We start from the raw sequence: 21246 nt of genomic DNA, 5'->3' as shown, positions 1-21246 counted from the left end.
CACTGCCGGTGCCCCAAACAAAGTTAACTTGTAACTAAATGGTTTACGAGATGAAACGTTTGATCGGTAAAGAATGTGGTGTTTCAATGGAGAGGAACTCGATCTTCTGCAACGACACAAAATAAGAACAGCTGAAAAGTCATTTATGTGTCATAGTAATTTTACTCAAGGCAGTCATGTTGTCAAGGTAGACGATGCATTTCGAAATAATACCGTGCACGTAGAGCCCTTCATGTCACGATATATGTATATTCATCAAACAACGTGACAGCTATTCGTGTGTTTTTCTGCAAAGTTTTACCGCTCCATAAGGTTTTTAACAAATTTCTTTCATGGCTCAAAATTTATTAACAAACCGACTCCAACGTTATCATCTTTCAATAAACAAAGAATATAAAGAACGCTTTCAGGATAATATGCCCCAGGCGCATGCTACATAATACACTCTTCAATTTTTAATTTTGCATTTAACAGTCATCCTACGCCGTTCAATTTAAATGAGTTTTAGCAAAGAGAAAGAAATGATCCAAATTATTATCTACAAATAATTGTATTTACATTAACTGATCCGATACCTGATCCGTTCAAGAAAACCGCGTGTTTCCCTTTACTTGAATCTTAAAAATAATCTTTTTCGGAGCGAAGAGGCATATATGGTTATCATTTCTCAATGAGAAATAATTTTCATGACTGTAATGAACGGATTTTGTTGTGACACCTCTAAGATATTTTGCTTTAACTCTCTACTTAGCGCGTTGATCAATTTTCAAATTTACATTAAACATTCATCCTACTGTGATGAATTTAGCTCAGAGAGGAAAAAAAAAAAGAGGCGCCTTAGCTTCTGTAAATTTCTTACCTGGCTCAAAATTTCTTCGTAAGGCCACTCGGGTGTTATTATCTCTCAATGAGATATAATCTTCATTAAATTGACAAATAAACAGTGTAATAACACTTCCAGGATAATTTGCCCTCGACTCATGATCCTCGATGCACTGCTCTAGTTCTAATTTTGCCTTAGAAATTCATTCTACACCGTTGAATTTAAAAGAGCCATAGCAAAGAGAGAGAGAAATAATAAGGAATTATTATCTTATGTAAAGTTCATTTACATCTGACTGATCCGTTGACTTTTCCGGTGCGGTAAACCGTGTGTATTCTTTTTACAAGAACTAAGAAGCTATTTCTTGGAGCGAAGAGGCATGCTCTTGTATCGATTGCAGTTTCATTCAAATTTTTCTCTACCTTTAATACCCTTTTCCCTTAAGTATTTGATTTTCGGAAAGTATCATCGCTCTCACACGCTTGGTGTAAATTTACTACTTCACTGGTGATATTTCATACAACCACATTACTTCTTGATCGGTTGAGATTCCCTAGTGAGGTTTCTCCTGCGAAGACACGGGCTTGTGACATGGTGTTTTAGTGCAAAGATCAGTTTAATCGGAGGGATTTGAACGGAAATTTATGTAAATATCTTGGTAATTTTTTTGAAGGTGTTTATGTAGTTGGAGTAGGCAATGAGTTTGAACAAATACTGTGCCACGTAAAACCCTTCGTGTCACAATAAACGAAATGTCCGTTTATTAAAAAAACGTAAGAGGTGTTCATGTTTTTTTTTTTTTTTTAATGACTGAATGGTAAGGCTTTTTAGACATATTTCTTGCCTGTATAACCCGTATGAAAATATCTTTTAAAGGCCGACTGGGGCGTCATCATTTCTCAATGAGAGACGATTAATCTTCATTAAATAATGCAAATGATCGTGAAAGATGAGGTTTACTAATATTTTGCTTGTAGAGCAACATTTGATGCCTGATTTTCTCACGCAGCCCACCCTCCACCCCACAAACACACACATACAAACAAAAAAGGACACTGTCTGCCTAATGATTTCTACCCATCCCACCTGCAGCCCACACAACCTTTTTTCCAATTCCTATCACGAGGAATGCACAAGTTTTTTTTTTTTTTTTTATCACAAAACTGCCTAAAAAAATAAAAGAAAACATTTATTCCATAAGTCTTGAAAGTTCACATAAACCGAATTCAAATATACCTATATTCATCAAGTCCAAGAAATCAATACAAACTTAAGCCATAACATGAATGAGCTGGCTCTAAGAGCCCTTTCGCGTTTTTGTTTATTTATTTATTTATTATTATTATTATTATTATTATTATTATTATTATTACTATCATTATTTTTACTCGGACCTTTTTTTTTCATTGTTTCGGACCCGAGCGACAGACTGAACCGAAAAGGAGAGACAGCTCGTAGTCTAGAGGACTGCCGTATGTCAATGATTTGATGGGTTTTCTTCCGTTTGCGTATCTGATGTTTTTTCCCTTTCTCGATTTTCCTTGTTCTTTTTCGAGGATGATAGATATTCTTAAAGTAATAGATGAAAGCAGCTCCCAACACAGAATAGCAGTAACTTATCTCACAGAGGAACGCTCATGGGTTTTTTCCTCAATCGATCAATTTTTTGAGGAATCTTTTTTTTTATCCATGGTGGTCGTTATAATATGATATAAGTTCAAGATGATTAAGGGAAGCCAACATAATAAAGCCAGTGTGGACACCAGAAACAGAGTCTTTGTTAAGCATCTGTTTCGCGAAGCTCCATTCCGATGCTGTGAGTCAACACTCTTGTGTTGAAAGTTTCTCCAGATGGCGATGTTACAGACACATATAATGATTGTTAGACCCAACAGAACTGGGACAGAGACATACAATGCGGATCTTATTGAAGTAAACACCGATAGCAAAGTTAATTTTAAAGACAACAAGGCAGGGAATGTCCAAAGTGTGAAAATGGCGATGCGATATGTTTTGGTGGACAGGAAGCGGTATTTAAACGGCCAATATACGGCGTACAATCTCTCACAAGATATGAAGGCTGCAGATAGATATGAGCCGAACATAAAAATGGCATCGATGCATTTGAAGACCATAAGATAAAAGCCGTATTTTGCTGTCCAAAGCTGATGGGCATGTTCAACAATGTAAATGTAAAAGGGCACAGAGAAGGTTCCCAACAACAAATCAGCAAACGCCATGTTCATAACTAGGAATAAACTTTTCCTACGAAGTGGTTTGGTAACCGCAAAGAGAATAAGAGTGAGCAAGTTTCCTGCAATGATTAGGACCAAAGATAAAATAAGAGCGCTGAATAGAGCGATCCCTTCTGCCTTGGAAGGAAAACTTCTTGTGAATTCAGATGCATTCTCCATGGTTTTATTCACTGCCGACGAGTGAATCATCATAAACCTATGACTAAATAAATTAAGGTAAACAGTTTTTTTTTCGGAATAAAAGGCGTTGTTTCAAAGGAGAAGAACTCAACCTTTTGCAACAACACCAAGCATCAACGGCTGACAAGATAGTTGTCTTTCGTGGTAATTATATTCAAGGAGTCACGTGGTCCAGGTAGACAAGACATTTCAGGTTCAACTAACACCGTCAATTAAAACGGCTGTTCATCAAAGAACGAAACAGCTGTTCATGTATTTTCCTGTTGAAAAGGCAAGAATTTCACAAGGTTTTTACAAATTTCTTGTGTGGCTCAAAATCTCCACATTAGCAGTATAGGAAGTTATCCTTTCTCAATAAGAGATAATCTTCAATTAGTGATAGACGGAAGCCGGTCTAATAACACTTCAGGATATTTAGCTCTAGACACATGCTTCTAGATGCACTGTTAAATTTTGCATCAAACAGTCATTGTACACCGTTGAAATTAAACGAGTCATAACAATTAGAGAGAGAAATACTAAGAAATTATAATGTAGAGTTAAGTACATTTATAGCTCCTATCGTCAAAACTTTACCATCATACATTAAAGACAGCCGACACGCACTTGAAATTGTTCTTGAATTTCATTTCCTTGGCCAAGACAAACTAATTTTCACTATATATCCATATATGGATATCAAACATTTTTTTGATTAACGTACTGTCAAAGAACCTAGCTCTTAAACACTACTCCGCTCAGCCAACCTGGTGCTAATAGCTTTCAGCTGAAGTTGTCAAAAATTGTTCCAATTCCCTTACCCCTTTACCTCCCATGAGTGACTAAGAGAGAATTTCTCCTTTCAATATCGATACAATATCAAGCATAGAAGTGATGAGAATAAAGTAAAATATCAATTGAGGATTATTAGTTGATCCAATACCAAACTCTATAAATTTACATCATAGGAATTGTATGGCTGACAGTGAGGAGAATTACTTATGAGATCTTGGGAGTTAAAGGGTTAGGTAGCCGGTGGGATTACTCAGTACGTACTCAAAAAGTAAAAGAAAGCGCTATTAGTAATTTGCACTCGTGTTACATCGGAATGCACTTGTTTTCAGCCGATCAGAAGTGCGTAATTTTCTTATAGATGTTATTTTAAAAGTAAGCAAGTTTACTGTTATGATTAGGACGGATGCCTTCTGCTTTGGAAACTTCTTGCAAATTTGAACTTATTTGATAGATTTCGTTCACTGCCGATACCTCGAACACAGTTAACTTGTAACTAAATGGTTAACGGGATGAAAGGTTTGATCGTGAAAGAATGTGGTGTTTTAAAGGAAAGGAACTCGATCTTCTGCAGGAACACGAAATAACAACAGCTGAAAAGTCATTTATGTGTCATATTAATTTTAAGGTAGTCATGTTGTCAAGGTAGACAATGCATTTCGAAATAATACCGTGCACGTAGAGCCCTTCATGTCACGATATATGTGTGTTTTTCTGCAAAGGTTTAGCGCTTCCTAAGGTTTTTAACAAATTTCTTGCTTAGCTCAAAATTTATTAACAAACCGACTCGGACGTTATCACCTTTCAATGAACAAAGAATATAAAGAACGCTTTCAGGATAATATGCCCCAGCGCATGCTACATAATACATTCTTCAATTTTTAATTTTGCATTTAACAGTCATCCTACGCCGTTCAATTTAAGTGAGTTTTAGCAAAGAGAAAGAAGTGATCCAAATTATTATCTACAGTTAATTGTATTGTTCAGGAAAACCGTATGTTTTCCTTTACTTATATCATGAAAATATATTCTTTCCGGAGCGAAGAGGCATATATCGTTATCATTTCTTAATGAGAGATAATTTTCATTTCGGCGATGAACGAATTTTGTTGTGCCACATCTAAGATATTTTGCTTTAACTCTCTACTCAGTACGTTGATCCATTTTCAAATTTGCATTAAACATTCACCCTACTGTGATGAAGTTAGCTCAGAGAGGGGAGAAAGAAATCTTTGGCGCCTAAGCGTCTGGAAATTACTTACTTGGCTCAAAATTTCTTCGTAAGGCCACTCGGATGTTATTATCTCTCAATGAGATATAATCTTCATTTAAAATGTATAAATAAACAGTGTAATAACACTTCCAGGATGATTTGCACTCGACTCATGATACTCCATGCACTGCTCTAGTTCTAATTTTGCCTTAGAAATTCATTCTACACCGTTGAATTTAAAAGAGCCATAGCAAAGAGAGAGAGAAATAATAAGGAATTATTATCTTATGTAAAGTTCATTTATATTACTGATCCGTTGACTTTTCTGGTGTGGTAAACCGTGTGAATTCCTTTTACAAGAACTAAGAAGTTATTTCTTGGAGCGAAGAGGCATGCTCTTATATCGATTGCAGTCTCATTCAAATTTTTATCTGCATTTAATAGTCTTTTCTCTTAAGTATTTGATTTTCGGAAACTATCTTAGCTCTCACGCGCTTGGTGTAAAAGCACTACTTCACTGAATATTTCCCGGGTGATATTCGTTATTTGTTTGCAGAATATATGAGGGCATACACCCGCATTACTTCTCGATCAGTTGAGATTCCCTATTGAGGTTTCTCTTGCGAAGAGACGGGCTTGTGACGTGGTGTTTTAATGCAAGGGTCAGTTTAATCGGAGGGATTTGAACGGAAATTTCTGTCAATATCATGGTAATTTTTTGAAGGTGTTTATGTAGTTGGAGTAGGCAATGAGTTTGAACAAATACTGTGCCACGTAGAACCCTTCGTGTCACAATAAATTAAATGCCCGTTTATTCAAAGATGTAACAGGTGTCCATGTATTTTTTTTTACTGAGTGGTAAGGCTTTTTAAACAAATTTCTTGCCTGTATAACCTGTATGAAAATTTCTTTAAAAGCCGACTGGGGCGTCATCATTTCTCAAAATGGTGAGTAAAAAGCGTAAAAACACATCCAGTATAATTTGTTCTGGACACATGATACGTGATGCACTATTCTATTTCTCTGTCCGCTTTAAACAGTCATCTAACACCACTGAATTTAGATAAGTTATAACTATGAGAGCGAAATAATGGTAAATTATTGTCTATAATTAAGTGAATTTATATTAAGGTATCACAGAAGGAAAACAGTCATATTTTTCTCAATTTCCTAAAAATTTTATGTCCAATAAAAAAAATAAAGACTCACTATTTTCTGAAATTTCATTTTGGTATCTTTTTTACTCCAGGAGATGTACAACAAAAAGTATCATGAGGGTACAACGGAAGGCACGAGCTCGAGATTGATTACACTTCATGTCAACGATTACAAACCATTATTAACGTGCAGATCACGTTCCAATCAAAACAAGGATGTTATTAAAATGCGCGGCCAAATTAGCTTATCTTGTGAAACGAGTCGGCGTTTTCATTAAACTTGGGTTTTTCCGGCTAACAGGGGAATAGACATTGTCGTGAGTAAATGTTTTAAAGCAAAGATCAAAAGTTTAAACGGGGGATCTTGTATCAATACGACAGGATTAAGGATCGGTATCGGTGAACTTTTTTTCCGATCAACTGATCAGAAACTCAAAGTTCAGTTCTTAACAAAAATTACTGAGAGGTTATCCTCGGGGTAATTTGTGAATACCCTGTCTGTTTTTTTAAACCTTTTTTCCAAACTACTATCGATCTTTGCTTTTACGCCGACTCTTTTCGGTGCACGTTACAGTAGTGCATTAATTACAAAAAATTCCGATTCGTTTTCCTTCAAAGAGGATAAAGACAGAGCTCTCTCGCAGAATACGTTTCTACAAGGAATAAATGAGTATATTTGGAGTTTGAGTAGCCAATCACAATGCGCCTTCACCGCTATCCACTGTTTACCATATGCTAAAACTTTTCGTCTTCGTTGAGCGTGTTTCTTATGTTAGAATGTATTGTAACCTATGTTTTTGTTCGAACCGACAATTCAATCACCAACTCGATTGACAATTCAGTCTACAACTCCGCTTCAATTGTTTGCAATAGGCCTACAAAATCTAAGTTACATACAACCAACGGTATCTAGTCGTTTCGTACTCACGAACGTTTCTTACTTATTCGATTTGCAACCAAAATTAGCATTTTCGTTTCGATTCGTATTCAAACCATTAGTGAAACATTAGTGACGATAAAAACCCCAGCGAGCAGATGAGTACTGTTGCGTGCGACCGGTTGGTTATGATTCCGGCAACATAAAGTCTGGTTGAGTCTATTTTTGGCTTTAATGACAACAACAAATAAATCATTGCTAGCGTATTGTTCTTGCCACTCCAACATAAAATTCATATCTTCTCGCCACCATGTAAAATCTCTGTGTATTCTTTGTAACATGACAAGATATTTACTAAGATAGCAAAAATGAAAGAGAATACTTTTATCCTAGGTGAAATTCAGATCTGACTTGTGTGTACAAGTACTTCCGATGGGGAGTATATCTCTTGACAACACAAAGGTTCTACCGCAACAAAAATTTATCAAACAGGTAGGAAATTATCGTATTTTGGGATTAAAAATTTTCTTGTTCAAACTCTATTGAAAGGGGAATGGGATCGGTTGGTAATATTCTCAGCTCCATCTCCAGCGTCCAAAGTGCAGCTGTTCGGTCTCTTCTTCCGATTTCCCCGTTCCTATGGCTGCTCTCCTCTTCGTACAACACGAACGTAAAAGTGTAGCCGTTCGGTTTCTTCCTTCTGCATGCACTTAAAATTCCTGAGTTTCGGCAAGCTCTACGCTTGTGTTTTACAAAGAGGAGAGCAGCCATTTAGACAGACGAAATAGAAGGGAAAAAAACGAATGGCTGCACTTTTAACGCCGGAGAAAGAGTTCAGGATATTACGAACTGTTCCCACTCGCGTGTAAAAAAAAGTTTAACAAGAAGATATTTATGGAAAATAATTTTATTTTCGATCTGCTGACCAAAGAGAATCACTGATGGTAAGTAGCGAGACACATTAGAAACAGGAGTCATAAATATGAGTTATTGTCAGAAAATACAATAGTTTCCAGCCTGTTTTTTAACTAACTGTTGCAGAAGAATCTATTTTTTTTTTTGTTTTTGTTTAGAGATACCTTTTCTATCCAGGAATAAAAAAATAATTTTGCTATAAACTTTAAAAAGGTTCGATTCAGGGGGGTTTTTAGTTCCTTTTGTTACAAGCATCTGGAAAAAATGTAATTTCCAATAGAAATCAAGCCAAAAAGTGTGTAGAATTATTGCTTGTAGTTCCGATGCCAACACTGACATGGCGCTATGAGTAAACCACTTACCTGTCCTCGAGAGTGTTTTAATAACTGTAAATTGGCCAAAACTTTAACCATGAGCCGTAAAGGCCATTACACCTGCCATTGAAACTCTACTTGAAAAGCAACGGGTCGGCAGTAGTCAATTAGCTCCTATTGTAGAAACCTATTCTGCGTTTATATACTACCATACTGCTCATCGAAAAGAATCGCCGTAAAAGCAAAGATCGCAAGTAGTTTAGAAAAAAGGGTAAAAAAACTGGCGGGGTGTTCGCAAATTACCCCGAGGATAACCTCTCAGTGAATTTTGTGAAGAAGTTTGAATTTCTGATCAATTGATCGGCAAAAATTCACCGATACCGATCCTTAATCCCGTGGTATTGACACAAGATCCTTTAAACTTCTGATCTTTGCTTCAGAACACTTAACCATGACACTTTCTATTCCCTCGTTAATGAAAACGCAAGTTACATAAAAAGGCCGAGACGTTTTACAAGATGAGTTTATTTGGCCACGCATTTCAACCGACACCCTTGTTTCGATTGGAACGTGATCTGCACGTTAATGATGGTTTGTAATTGTTTCTAAGGTGACAAGAAGACGTAGACATGAAGTGTAATCAATCTCGTGCCTTCCTTATATCTCCTGAAGTAAAAAAGACACCAAAAGAGGGAGAAAACGCAAAATTTCAGATAGCGAGGAAAATACCTTTGTAACCCCTATTTTTTCGGCTTTTTAAATGATCAGCAGGACACATTTCACAAACTGTGAAAATTTTGAGAGGTTTCACCGAAGCAAATTATAGAAAATCAAAAGCAAGGCCAAATTATCACTGGCGGGCACCTCTCTTCATGGAGCCTTAGCTAAATAACGAAAATCATATTGGTAATATTTACTACTGCAAACGATAGTCCAAATCTTGCTCATCGCCTTTTGATGGCTTTAGTGACCATAAAAAGCCAAAACAAAATTTTCTAGAAAAACAACGATGGCGCGCGCCCTTTAGAGCTTCCTTAATGAAGACTAGCTATCTCTCCTTGAGAAATGATGACGCCTCAGTCGGCTTTCAAAGAAATTTTTATTCAGGCAAGAAATTTGTTTAAAAAGCCTTACCACTCAGTAAAAAAAATACAGCTGTTAGGTTTTTTTTAATAAACGGACACTTAATTTATTGTGACACGAAGGGTTCTATTTGGCCCAATATTAGTTCCAACTCATTGCCTGCTCTAACTACACAAACACCTTGGATAAAATTACCGTGATATTTACATAACTTTTTAGCTGTTCTTATTTCTTTTTATTGCAAAAGGTTGAGCCCTTCTCTTTTGAAACACTGCCTTTTTTTTGCGATAAAACTTTCTGCCTCAACTGATTTAGTTTTAAATTTACAATGATTGACATCTCGGCAGTGAACGAAAGCCTGAAAAATACGTCCGAATTCGCAAAACGTTTTCCTTCCAAATCAGAAGGCATCGCATTGTGCAGCGTCTTCATGTTATCTTCGGTCCTAATCATTGCAGGAAGCTTGCTCCCTCTTCTTCTCTTTGCAGCTAACAAAGCACTCCGTAGGAAAAGTTTATTCCTAGTTATGAACATGGCGTTTGCTGATTTGATGTTGGGAACTATCTCCGCACCCCTTTTACATTTACTTTGTTGGAGATGCCTATCAGCTTTGGACAGCAAAATTCGGCTTTCATCTAGTGGTTTTCAGATGCATCGATGCCACTTTTATGTTCGGCTCATATCTATCTGCAGCCTTCATATCCTGTGAGAGATTTTTTGCTGTATGTTGGCCGTTTCACCACCGATCACTGTCCGCCAGAACATACTACATCATCATTTTCATACTTTGGATACTCGCTGTCTTTCTGTCTTCAATTCTAACTTTGTTAGGTGTCTTTAGTTCATTTAAATCTGCTTTGTACGTGGTAGTCATCGTCCAATTGTGTCTAACAATCATAATATGTGTCTGTAACATTGGTATCTGGATAAATTCTAAACACGGAAGGTTTACTTCACAACAACAAAACAGAGCCTCGCGAAGCAAACGCTTAACAAAGACCCTACTTTTTGTATCCATGTTGGCTTTAATAACCTGGCTTCCCTTACTTATCATAAACATTTTAATCTGTATAACTGGGGAATCACTATCACATCTGGTTAATTTTGTGGTGAACATTTTAAACTATTCCAACTCTTTTTTCAATCCAGTTGTGTACAACCATTCAATATCCGCGTCGCTCACAAACCTATTACCACACTACGTCAGTTACTGACTAACATCAAAGACGGAGACTAACCGAGGAACAGACAAGGAGCAGTATATCGGTGAGAGCGGAAGAAACCTCACAACTAGGCTGACTGAACACAAACGAGCGACGAGGAAAGGTGATGTTAACAATCACATTGCTGAACATCACCGACTTACGAACCACACTATTGACTGGGACTCTGCGCAATGCCTAACCTGCAGCACCGACTACTTTCAACGACTGACCCTGGAAAGCTGGTTTACTAACTTGGAACAGACTCCCCTCAACAGGTGTCAACCACTACCGGCACCATACAAACGACTCATTCACGACATTAACATTACAAACGAACCGAACAGAACGACCTAACTTCACTAACGGATCCAAACCGACCAATCACGACTGACCTACGCCACTTGAGTCTTACAGCCAATAACATCACGGCAAAACTGACCAATCAGTTTACACAAACCGTACTAAGTACATTCGACTGACAACAACCTATTTGACTCTGATGATGACTTCCGCTCACGTTGTCGTAACGTCAGTCACCATTACTGACAACAGTCCTTCTCAGGACTACACTCACCCGGACGATCAAACTACACTATTACACGTTCTTAATATAATTTCAAGCCTTTATATAGTCTTCTCACTTTGCGCGCGAGTTGGTTGGTGTGATGTCTGTACAGAATTTACCAACTTAATAAGAGTAGATATGGATGTAAATGAGATGTCACTATTGAATATTTAACACTGGTAATATGCGAGAAACAATTAACAGCTTTGCACGTGGTCCGTATATTTCCTCTCTTTAACCGATATGTGTTCATTTTGTTGACAAAAATGCGAATCGAGACCAAGACTGTTCCTTTGACTTGAAATATTTTCAACGTTTAGGGGTGTACAAACACTGATTTTCACATATGTGCCTTATATTGTTATTGGCTTACAAGAGGAACCAGCGAATTTTTATAGGGAAAAGCGAAGCGTTGCTTTCGTGACTGGCCATTTGTTTACTTTTCTGATGGTTTTATCCCTCATCTGTTTGGTGACTACGCAAATATTAGTAAGTGAAAATCAGACGATACGAAGGCTTAAAATTCTATTAGGAACGATTGTGACCGCTTTGTTAACAACCAAATGCAATGGCCGCTTTGTTAAAAAAGAAAAAAAAAAGATATCAAGAAACGGGCAAGGAATATTTCACAATAGTGGAAATGATCGTAAAAGAGCAATATTTGATACCTGATTATGCCAAACCCAGCCCACCCTCCACCCCACAAACACACACCAATTGTTAGCTCAATTGGTAGAGCGCTGCACCGATATCGCAGAGGTCATGGGTTCAAATCCCGTACGGGCCTGAAATTTTTTTCAGGTCTTATTTAGAACTACTCGTTTCAGTAGTGTTCTTAGCTGCGAGGGTCTCCTAATTTCATCTTTCCACCGCAGTGCAAATATGTGAATTTTCATATATCTAAAATCTTCAAAAAGGACACTGTCTGCCTAATGATCTCTGCCCATCCCACCTCCAGCCCACATAAGTTTTTTTTTTTTCCAATTCCCATCACGACGAATGCAAAGGTTTTCTTATCACACAACTGCCCAAAAATAAAAAGGAAAAATTTATTCCATAAGTCTTGAAAGTTCACATAAACCGAATTCAACTATACCTATATTCATCAAGTCCAAGAAATCATTACAAACTTTAGCCATAACATGAACGAGCAGGATCAAAGAGCCCGTTGATTTATATTCCATTGCCGACGTTGTCGAAAAGAATTACGAATTTTGTAATTCCGCGACACGCGTTTTTGTTTGTTTGTTTATTTATTTGTTTTTCACTTTTTTGGACTCGCGCAACAGACTGGACCGAAAAGGAGAGACAGCTCGTACTCTAGAGGACTGCTTATGTCAAAGATTTGATGGATCTTCTTCCGTTTGTGTATCTGATTGTTTTTTCCCTTTCTCGATTTTCCTTGTTGTTTTCCGAGGATGGCACGGTATTCTAAAAGAAATAGAGGAAAGCAGCTCGCGACACGGAAGTGCAGTAACATCTTCTCGCAGAGGGTCAGTCATAGGGTATTTCCTTAATCGATCAATTTTTGGCGGTTGTGATAATTTCGTGATCTCTTTGCCGTCATCGACAGCACATTTTAATTGAATACCTCATGAATTTAGTGTCCTTTTAGCGTCATGTCTTTTCACCAAATTGTAATAGCTGTTCACGTATTTTTTGTTAACACAATTTCGTTTTTCCTTAAGACTCTTCGTTAGTGATCAGTCTCTAAATTACCCAACCCGTAAAACCGTCACCATTTCTTGACAAGAAGAGAAAATGTTCCTTAATGTGTTATGGAAAAAAAAACCGTTTTTATCCTTTCAGAGAAAATGTGCTTCACGGATCTGTAAATCTATGCAGTAAGCTATTTTTAGTTCATGACGAGCCAGAGCAAACCGGATGTTAAAAAATTCGTGGGGTTTGGTTGCTATGGTGTGACGTCATGATCCGGCTCAGTAGCTATCATCGCTTTCGATTTGTGGTTTCAACAGGGGAGCGTTCGGTGATTACCTTAACACCGTTGTGTACAACCTCCAATGGCGTCAATCCTGTTTATTTTGAGGGGCTGGATTTTTCTTTTGACTTTTCTTGAGGTTGAATTTCAGACATTACTCGCAAGAGCGGGAAATTTGTTCTCATTTCGATCAGGTGCTGTGCGGCATGGATGCCTTCGATATTCGAAGAGCAAAATAGCTGCACTCCACGAGCGATTCGAGGGACTGGTATCTCCTGAATTCCAAAATATGCGGCATTCCTGTAGGAAAATTCATGTCGAGTAGCCCTTTGGTGTCAAGCTTTCCAAAAGAATTTAACACAGTGCGACTCTCGAATCTTAAAAATGGCGGGCACTTGGATCGACGACTAGTTCACAAAGAAGAGGTATTCATAGCCTCTTCTTTCGGCGTTGTTTCCGCGATACTTCGGCAAAAACTAAAAGCGGGCGAAGAAGAAAAGTACAGTTGGTTGGTTGATGGCATCATCAGCCTAAATATTGGCCAAGATAATGAAGATTGCCAAACAGCGACTGACACACGTGACAACAACAAGGACAAAATTCATGACCCTGTACAAACAGTATTTGGAGTCGATTCAAGGTCAGCCATATCCATAGAGGATATCGAGAAGAGTCAAGATGAAAATCTTAAGCTTAAGGCTGAACTTGAAGTTGCGCTTTCCCAGTTAGAGGCCCTTCGAGATGAGGTGAAAAACGGCGGTCAATCGACGCTGAGCTCAGGCACACAGGACCCGGCAAAGGACAACCCGGACAGTACAGTACAAGCGATATGTGGACCTTGATCGGCGATGTTTGCGATAAGTTCCAGGTGCCTCTTGCATCTTTATTCGCCGATCAGGTGGACCAGAATGTTGAAGTGGCTAAAGTGATGAGCGATATCGCAGAACAGCTGCTGAGAAATTAAAAAAGACCCGAAGCAAGCCCTGGAAGCAATTGACTGACTGAGTGTGATAAGGAAAGTAAACAATATTGTTGCACATGAAAAGTAACTAAGGAATGTTACCAAAGAACAATGCACGAGTAAGAAAAGTCTGGTTCACTTTTCATTTTTTCAGCAGATCTACTTGTTCATTATCTGGATTGAAATCATTGCGTTGAAGTCCTGGCATAGTTGTATGCCTGAGTGCTTCTGGGATATATAACATAATAAGTATTTTGGTTCGCACATGGTAAATCGAAGTTCTAGTGAGTGTTATATATCCTCTTTGGTTCACCCAGGTTGAAGTCCTGGTATAATTGTATGCCTGAGTGCTTCTGGGATATATAACATGAGCAGTACTTTTGGTTCGCACATGGTATCGAAGTTCTAGCAAGTGTTATATATCCTCTCTGGTTCACCCAGGTTGAAGTCCTGGCATAATTGTATGCCTGAGTGCTTCTGGGATATATAACATAACAAGTACTTTGGTTCGCACATGGTTTTGAAGTTCTAGCAAGTGTAATATATCCTCTTTGGTTCACCCAGGTTGAAGTCCTGGCATCGTTGTATGCCTGAGTGCTTCTGGGATATATAACATAATAAGTATTTTGGTTTGCACAAGATATTGAAGTTCTAGCAAGTGTTATATATCCTCTTTGGTTCACCCAGGTTGAAGTCCTGGCATAATTGTATGCCTGAGTGCTTCTGGGATATATAACATAATAAGTACTTTGGTTCGCACATGGTTTTGAAGTTCTAGCAAGTGTTATATATCCTCTTTGGTTCACCCAAGTTGAAGTCCTGGCATAGTTGTATGCCTGAGTGCTTCTGGGATATATAGCATAATAAGTATTTTGGTTCGCGTGTGTTGGGTAAGACATGGTTATAGCCAACTTCAATCCTCTGGTTGGCTATCTACCAGCTCATATCCAATGCGTACTCGTGGAATAATTGTTAAGTATTTCTGTTAGATTATGGTATGGGAGAACCTGGAAAGTGATGTTATTCCCTCACGATGCTACCTTTCATTACTATTATCAGAATACCCTTTCCATCATAGCGGCTATTCGGCTATTTTTTTAACGTAAGAATACCCTCTTTGAATGAACAAACAAATAATTGTTCAATAAGTTCCAAATTTATTCATCATCCAATTTTCTTTTTTTTTTTTCGTGGGGGGGGGGGGATCATTTCAAATAATATGGAATTGTAATACGGAAACGTGGTGCCGAAAACAAAAAGCAAAAGGGGGCGAGAACCAATGATTCAAAAAAACAAAAAAAAAACCGTAGCGTACTTATTCAACTTATGTAGTTCGGTCGATTAACACACTCGCAGGCATTCCTACTGATCGATAATGTTACCAAGTGTTTTCACTTCGCGTGTGAAAGCTTGCCTCAGTGGGAACTTTAGCATCATATAGTGGGTGGGAGAGAGCGGGCTTTGGATGTGTCCTATTTCAGTCGTGTACTGGTTGAAATAAAAGAAAATGCAGTATGATAGACGGCTGGCTTTTAAAATATAAAGTGTTGCGACTTCAGCCTGGGAAATTGTTGAATACACTGCGATAATTTCGTACCGTGTAAAACGACCCGAAGTGTATACTGTAAAATTCTGGTTAGATTATCTACCTGCAGACAAAACAATCCGGTTATAGGCCCCCCGATAACCCCGCTTCCCCCCTCTGCTGGATGACAGTGCTAACTGGAAATTTTGCTTTAATATGACTTTAAATTAAAAACGAATTTAGATCAACATTACCATGGCTTGTTTCTAAACGCTTTTCAATCCGCTAAACCTACCCAAAACCCTTTACAAAGTTTTATTATATGGCTGCGATAGCACGCGCGCTCAGATTGGTTAATTAGCGGTCCGTAATCCCCCGGTAAACGCCCACGGGCATAGCAAATTTTTTCCGCCACGGTTTTGGTTTACAAAACCAAGCGAACTTAGTGACTTTCGCTGAAAGGAACTTCGTTAAAAAAGCAAGGAATTGAACAAAAAACGTATCTCTTCTTTAACTATGCGTTCTGAAAAACATTTCTTTTCTGAATTTTATTATCCTGACGAAATTGTGACGGAAAATGAAGGCAATGTATAAGTTCACTCTATTTCACGCGCTTTACCTATTTGAAGCCATATTATAAAAAAAAACTTAATAACCTTGTTTGCTAGGGCTTTACTGTAAAATTCCATAATTTCGGGCTGAAATTTTGATTTATGGACCTCGCCCAGAGGCTCGGTTCATAAAGCAAAAATTTCATCCCTCAGTCTGGAATTTTACAGTTAAGCCCTCGCGCCCGGTTATTAAGTAGTTAGTATTAGCCAAGGGCTTATAACCGAAATTTTACAGTATCAAAAATCTAACACGCTGAATTCGCACTACTTCACGGTTTAAACGGCTAAATTTCGCCGTCAAACTCCGCAACGTTCTCATTTTGATCGACATACGCGTTTCGTCTGTAGTCGTAGCGTGAGCGTTGCGTGCATTAATCGAAGGCAAAAGTCGTGGCGTCCGGTTCGTCCCTTGTTCATTTCAGGCAGACTTAAAAAAGGGGGAATTTCGCGTGAGTGTTAAAAATGACCCAAAAATGACGAAATCCGAGATTCGTTCAACAAAAAGGGTCTATTATACTCTTTCTTAGTATCGATTTGCTGGCACGTACGTATTTGTCTGGCGGTTTACGGTCCAGAAAATAGAGCGGTTTCAGAAAAGGAAAGCTGACTTGGAAAGTCAGCAAATAAAGTCGGCTCGTCCGCTTTCGCTTTTGTTCCCGGCCTATTGATAAAAATCAAAGAGCCAAAATACGTCATTCACTCCAAACGTGGCATACATTCACTGACACGTTTTTAATTACCAAAATAGAAATTTTAATTATAAACGCACACTCTCGTTTCAGGATTATAACACGCTCGCGCGAAAGTTCGCACTTTCAGCGTAACATAAATGATCAGTAGCAGGGATATTGTTACAATGGAATGTTGCAAGCTGCTGGACGTCAAGCTGAGATCGTGGAGTAAAACTCCTCGATCTCAGCAGGATCCAAAGCTCTTTTTTCGGTTGCTAAGAACGTCTGGCTCGTCATGTATTTTATGATATAAACCATTTCCTCTTTTCTCGGTTGATCCGTCAAAAATGTAATTAGTCACATTTTAGCCGATAGAGAGAGAGATCTCGAGTACCTCAGCGTCTGAAAATAAGAAATTAATAATCAGATTATGGGTTCATAATAGACGAACTAAAGTTACGATTACTGGACGTTTTATTAGAGTTCTCTTTCCTGTCGAGGTAACCGGATACATCTGTGTGCTTGAATTAATTTGTATATTAAAATAAAACATTTTATTTCCTAGTCTCCACAAATGAAAAGAATTCGATTGCTATTAACAATTTCCAGTCCACTAGTTTCAATTTTTGTTGCCCGTGAAACTGAGATCATTCAAGGAGAGGTACTTAATCTTCAAACCTATGTCTCATTGGAAACTGTCGGAAAGAACTCAGCTGTCATCGCCCACTTGTACAAAGTTTTGTACAATTTCTCTTCGCACGTGCACTTAAAAATGACCTCTTGATAACTTTTCACGAAGGGCTATTTTTATATTACGAACATCAAGCCTGACTCAGCCCTAAGTTCGGAGGAAAAAACTATTTCGTGATATATTTTTATGTCAAAATTGAAGTGTCTTGTCCACGGGCTGAGTTACCGCCTGTGCAGGTGTCTTGTGCATTCGGTGTTCTTGAAATATGTTTTAAATTGTATTTGATCTAAACAGGCGATCGTTCTCCCTAAAATAAATAGAAAAATAACATTCTTAAACTTCAGTTACGGCAGTTATAGCTGTACGCTCTTTATTTTATCTTATTTTTTATTTCACACTCTTGAGGGCACGGTCCGTAAGATGGCCATTGACATGTTCTGACAATATTAAAAGTATAGGTGTGTTAATTTAAGCAATAACTTAAGAGCTGGAACTATCATTTTTATGAAGAGTTTATTTTTTCGCAAAATGAGACGATATTTTGCCCAGATAGGATAGGGGGTGTATGATACTATCGATATTTTCAACTGCCGCGCTACTGACCTGTCACTTTTATTCTCGTCAAAGTATAGCTCTATAAGAGCTATATGTGGCGGGTATTGTTAGGAGCAGGAATTGATGAATGAAAAGATAATAAACCCGTGGCTTTATTATTATTTGCTCGTTCGCCAGTTTCTTAAGAATTCAGCATTGAAAAGCAAAGTTAACGCGAAGAACACGAGAAGAGGAATTCCATGTCTAGAAGCAACCATGTATTATTTTATTTATCATTTAAACACAATAGCCCTTTAGTGACAAGAAAAGCTGCCTTCATTAATGAATGACAATAAAAGAGTGGACAATCGTACCGTGCGTTGGCACTAAGGCTCAAAATGGAAAAATGCGTTGAATCGTGATTACAAAAACAACAATGAGCGTAATTTTCAATTTATAAAACTCCTTTATTGACTTTGTTCTTTCCGACAGAAGGGGTCTTTCAGGTAAACGGCAAAAGTCGGTCTGCGGCAAATCTTCTAGTTGTCGATTTTCGTTGTCAGCCGCGAGAAACGCCATTACCAAAGCCACTGAATATGTGACTGTAGGTTTTCCTTTTTCGTATATATGGTTTTCTTCCCCTTCTGGGAGAGTTTGAACGTCACTGCCTGCGAGCAATACGGAGTTTTCAATGTTCTAGCCGCCATAATCTGGGGACATGGATGCTATTTTTTTTCTTTTTCATTTATCAATAAATTTATAGTTGACTTCTCTTGTCAGCAAAGGGCCATGGTGTTTCTATAATAAATAAAAACGACATTGTTGCTTGTAGATAGGGAATTTCTCTTGTCTTGTTCAACTCGAAATCTTACAAGTTTGCTGCGCTCACTCGTGATTTATCCATATATATGCGCGCCCATGTATTATTCTCTAATGAAATACCAGAATTTATCTTGTTTTGAAAATAGGATATCTTCACTGCGCGAATTACCACAGCATTTCTCTTTTCAGACATGAGGACAACTGTCGTCATGGCAACCAGCTCATCAAAATGGTAGTTTTGTTTTTCAAGAAGGGTTTTATTTTCATCATTATTTTGCAAACATTGTTTTGGCTTAGATTAGCTAACAGTTCCGAGGAAAAATTTTTGCTTTCGGAGCAGTGACCTCTGAACATTCTTCTTAATTAAGAGTTGTGAAGGCACCATTTCCACTCGCAGGCGATTAGGAAGTTTTAAAGGGTGTCCTTTGAGCAATAACATTAGGGCTAAAATTATAATACTAAAGATTGTTATTCGTTTGTAGCATGGTAAGAAATTATACTTAGAGAGGATAAATGAAACAGCATATTTCAATCCCTGGGTAAAATTCGCACTAAATCTTAACAAACAGATAAGAAATTATCGTATTTTCGGACAAAACACCATCGATATGACTTCTACTTCTAATGTGTCTCACTAATTAGTATCAATGCCCGGGCTCCTCTAGTGTCAGTTGACTGAAATCTTCCCCTTTCAAATTCTTCTTACAGGCGAGTGGGATCGATTCATAATATTCTAAGCGTTATCGATGGCGTTCTATGTGCAAACGTTCGATTTCTTCTTTCTATTTGTTCCGGCTCAATGGCTTCTCTCCTCTTCGTAAAGCAAGAGCGAAGCGCTTGCTGAAACTCAGGGATTCTGATTGTAAATACAACTGGATTGAAAAAAGAGTTAGAATAATTTAAAATGGTCACCATGTCATGGAACTTCCATGGTACTGGTGATCAAAGGAAGCCAACATAGTAAATTAAGTCAGTATAGAAACGATCTATTTAAAGAGAACTTTTTTCTATCTATAGTGGTCGTGATAGTTTCGTGATCTCCTTTCCGCTATCGACAGCACATTTTAATTGAACATCTCATGAATTCAGCTTCATTTCGGTGTCATGTCTTTTCATCAAATTACGGACAGCTGCCCGCGTATTTTTTGTTAACACACTCGGAGCCACACACTTTAACACTCTCGTCAGGTTCGTTTTTCCTTAAGACCCCTCATTAGTTATCAGTCCACAAATTACCTAACCCGAAAAAACCGTCACCATTTCTCGGCAAGAAGAGAAAATATTCCTTAATGTTTTATGAAAAAAAAAAAGCGTGTATATCCTTTCAGAGAAAATGTGCTTCACATATGTGTAATTCGATGCAGTGAGCTATTTTTAGTTATTTTTATTAAAAAAAAAATATATATATATATATATGTGACCATCTCTTCTTTTTTGTCGGTTAATCTCTCAAAAATGTACTTAGTCACATTTTGGTCGAGGGAGAGAGAGATCTCGGGTGCCTCAGCGTCTGATAATATGAAATTAATAATAAGATTGTGGGTTTTATGTCATCACACACATCTGTGTGCTTAAACTGATGAATTTATTTACATAAGTAAGAGACATTTTATTTCCTAGTCTTCACACATGAAAAGAATTCGATCGCTTATCAACAATTTCCACTCCACTAGTTTTAAATGTGTTGCCCGTGACATGGACATCATTCGAGGCGTAGAGGTACTTAATCTTCAAACCTATGTCTCATTGGAAACTGTCGGAAATAACTTAGCTGTTTTCACCGCCCAAAGTACAAAGTTTTATTACATAGATAGCGATGAAATATCAGAGTTTCTGTATCGAAAACATGGTATCTTTACCACGTGCAGTGAACGTTCCACTTACTTCCTCGCACGTACAGATAACGATGTCTACGGGCTGAGTTACTGTGCAGGTGTCTCATGCATTCGGTGTTCTTTAAATATGTTTTAAATTGTACTTTATCTAAATACCCGATCGTTATCCTTATAATAAATGGCAAATAACATGTATTTTCATTTCAAACTCTTGAGGGCGCGGTCGGTAAGATTGCTATTGACATGTTCTGACAAACCAAGAAGTATAGGTGTGTGAATTTAAGCAAGAACTTAAGAGC

At 37.8% G+C, this 21246-nt stretch overlaps 1 pseudogene; it reads left to right on the top strand.

Annotated features, from left to right (window-relative positions):
• Positions 1 to 13221: 13221 nt before the first annotated feature.
• Positions 13222 to 16033, top strand: LOC149053204 (uncharacterized; annotated as a pseudogene).
• The last annotated feature ends 5213 nt before the right edge of the window (positions 16034 to 21246 follow it).

This window comes from Pocillopora damicornis, chromosome 1 (assembly GCF_964200805.1).
Source record: "Pocillopora damicornis chromosome 1, jaPocDami1.2, whole genome shotgun sequence".
NCBI classification, from domain to species: Eukaryota; Metazoa; Cnidaria; class Anthozoa; order Scleractinia; family Pocilloporidae; genus Pocillopora; species Pocillopora damicornis.
The sequence above is the reverse complement of the archived record's forward strand: the minus strand, read 5'-3'. Positions and strand labels throughout refer to the sequence as shown.